This window comes from Aotus nancymaae, unplaced genomic scaffold (genome assembly GCF_030222135.1).
Source record: "Aotus nancymaae isolate 86718 unplaced genomic scaffold, 86718_ANA_hifiasm-v0.15.2.pri h1tg000011l, whole genome shotgun sequence".
NCBI lineage: Eukaryota > Metazoa > Chordata > Mammalia > Primates > Aotidae > Aotus > Aotus nancymaae.
Genome location: NW_026988422.1, coordinates 77,141,531 through 77,144,480, shown reverse-complemented (window position 1 = coordinate 77,144,480; position 2,950 = coordinate 77,141,531). Strand labels below are relative to the sequence as shown.

The 2,950-nt window shown below is 53.8% G+C and overlaps 1 pseudogene; it reads left to right on the top strand.

The window, feature by feature from the left end:
* Positions 1 to 534: 534 nt before the first annotated feature.
* Positions 535 to 2,198, top strand: LOC105717795 (elongation factor Tu, mitochondrial-like; annotated as a pseudogene).
* The last annotated feature ends 752 nt before the right edge of the window (positions 2,199 to 2,950 follow it).

The window sequence follows — 2,950 nt, the reverse complement described above, 5'->3', positions numbered from 1 at the left end:
AGCACTCAGCCTGCTAATGACCCAGAAAGGACACAGCAAACCACAGACACCTGACCACAACCTGGTGAAGTCTATGGACCCCTTAGAAGGTTTGTAAATATACACAATGCAATGTAGAGAATTGCAATGCTGATTTAGGTAAGCAGCCAGTAGGTACACGGTGGAGCTCCCACCTCACAAGGGTTGGGGACCTAGGAGACTGGGAAGGTGGAAGTGATGTGCTAGTCAGGTTCACGAGTGAGAATTCCTGGGAGATAGATGCTGCCCCCAGGATCCCTTCTTCCCTTCTCTTTCTTTAGTTTTAGTTGGGAACATGGCAGCCCAGGTATAGCCTGTATTAGTTTGCTCAGGCTGCAATAACAAAGTACCCCAGACAGAGTGGTTTAAACAACAAAGATTTACTTTATCACAGTTCTGGAGGCTGGAAGTCCAAGATGAAGATGTTGGCAGGGCTGGTTTCTTCTGAGGTCTCTCTCCTTGGCTCGTGGGTGGCTGTTGTCTCCCTGTGTTTCCCTGTGTTCCCGGGGTGTGAGCATGACCACAATGGCAGCTGCCACCCTGCTGAGTGCGATGCCCCACTTCAGTGGTCTCGCTGCCAGCCTGACCTTCCTGCTGTAGGGTTTGTTGCGGCCACCGAAGACCCTGGCATTGTCCCTCTTGTGCTGTGGCCTGGCCGTGGAGGCCACTTTCATGCGTGACAAGCCGCATATGAATGTGGGTACCATCGCCCATGTGGACTACGGCGAGACCATGCTGACTGCAGCCATCAGGAAGACTCTAGTTGAGGGAGGTGGGGCTAAGTTCAAGAAGTACAAGGAGATTGACAATGCCCTGGAGCAGCGAGCTCAGGGTATCACCATCAATGCCGCCCATGTGGAGTATAGCACTGCAGCCCGCCACTATGCCCACACAGACCGCCAGGGTCATAGAGATTATATCAAGAATATGCTCATGGCCGGGCATGGTGGCTCATGCCTGTAATCCCAGCAGTTTGAGTGGCTGAGGTGGGCAGATCACCTGAGGTTGGGAGTTCGAGACCAGTCTAATCAACATGGAGAAACCCCATCTCTACTAAAAATATAAAATTAGCCAGGCGTGGTGGTGCATGCCTGTAATTCCAACTGCTCAGGAGGCTGAGGCAGGAGAATTGCTTGAACCCAGGAGGTGGAGGTGGCAGTGAGCTGAGATCGCACCATTGTACTCCAGTCTGGGCAACAAGAGCAAAACTGTCTCAAAAACAAACAAAAAAAAAGAATATGATCAAGGCACCACACCCCTTGACGGCTGCATCCTGGCGGTAGCAGCCAGTGACAGCCGCATGCCCCAGACCCGAGAGCACTTCTTACTGGCCAGACAGATTAGGGTGGAGCATGTGGTGGTGTGCGTGAACAAGGCTGACGCTGTCCAGGACTCTGAGATGGCGGAGCTGGTGGAGCCGGAGATCGGGGAGCTGCTCCCCAAGTTTGGCTATAAAGGGGAGGAGACCCCAGTCATTGTAGGCTCCGCTCTCTGTGCCCTTGAGGATCAGGACCCTGACTTAGGCCTGAAGTCTGTGCAGAAGCTGCTGGACGCTGCGGACACTTACATCCCAGTGCCCACCCGGGACCTGGAGAAGCCTTTCCTGCTGCCCATGGAGTCAGGGTACTCCATCCCTGGCCGTGGCTCTGTGGCAACAGGTATGCTAGAACGTGGCATTTTAAAGAAGGAAGATGACTGTGAGCTCCTGGGACAGCAAGAGCATCCGCACTGCGGTGACCGGCACTGAGATGGTCCACAAGAGCCTAGAGAGGGCCGAGGCTGGAGATAACCTCAGGGCTCTGGTCCGAGGCTTGAAGAGGGAGGACCTACGATGGGGCCTGGTCATGGTCAAGCAGGTTCCGTCCAGCCCTGCCCCAAGGTGGAGGCCCAGGTTTACATCCTCAGCAAGGAGAAAGGTGGCCACCACAGCCCTTTGTGTCCCAGTACATCCTATCATGTTCTCCCTGACTTGGGACATGGCCTGTCGGGTTATCCTGCCCCCAGGGAGGAGCTTGCTATGCCCGGAGGACCTGAAGCTCAACGTAATCTCGCAGCAGCCAATGATCTTAGAGAAAGGCCGGCGTTTCACCCTTCGAGAGGGCAACCGGACTGTCGGCACCGGTCTAGTCACCAACACACCGGCCATGTCTAAGGAGGAGAAGAACGTCAAGTGGGCTTGAGTGTGCAGACTTCTGTTCAGGTTTCCCTGCACTGGCCAGGGCTCCCTCCTGCTTCCAGTGCCCCCTCGGGGCACAGGCTGCAACCCAGAAGAGGGCAGCTAGACGGACACTTCCCCTGGCTGGAAGGGTGGGCCTGCCTGGCTTGGGAGGTCAATTGTGAATAGTAAGCCCAAAAAAAAGCCACTTTAAACACGGTCTTCCCTCTGTGTGTGTCTGTGTCTTAATCTCCTCATCTTACAAGAACACCAGTCACTGGATTAGGACCCAACCTAATGGTTTCATTTTACCTTAATCACCTCTTTAAGGATCCTGTCTGCAAATACGTTCTGAGGTGCTGGGGTCAGGACTTCAACATATGAATGTAGAAGGGGGACATATTCATCACAGAACAAGCCTGTATTTCCCAACGTCCCTCCTTGCAGCTGGGTGTGGCTGTGTAATGAACTCAGTCCTATGACATATGTGCAGAAGTGCTGTCAGTTTCCCAAAGTCAAGCCACTTGCCCCATACGTGTTTGGTTTTTCCCTTCCCAGTGGCTGGAACCACTGTCTCAGACAGAGGGGAGCTGTATGCTAGGCTGGTGGGTGGATGCTAACCTGGGTCCGTGAACAGCTTCATGGAGCAGAACCTCCTGTCCATTCTGGACTGTCACTGTCGTAAGAACAGAATCTCCATGGCACAAAACAGGAAACATTCATTCCACTGTGTCTGCAGGCTGGTTGGGAGTCTGCTGTTCTGGCTGAGCTCAGCTG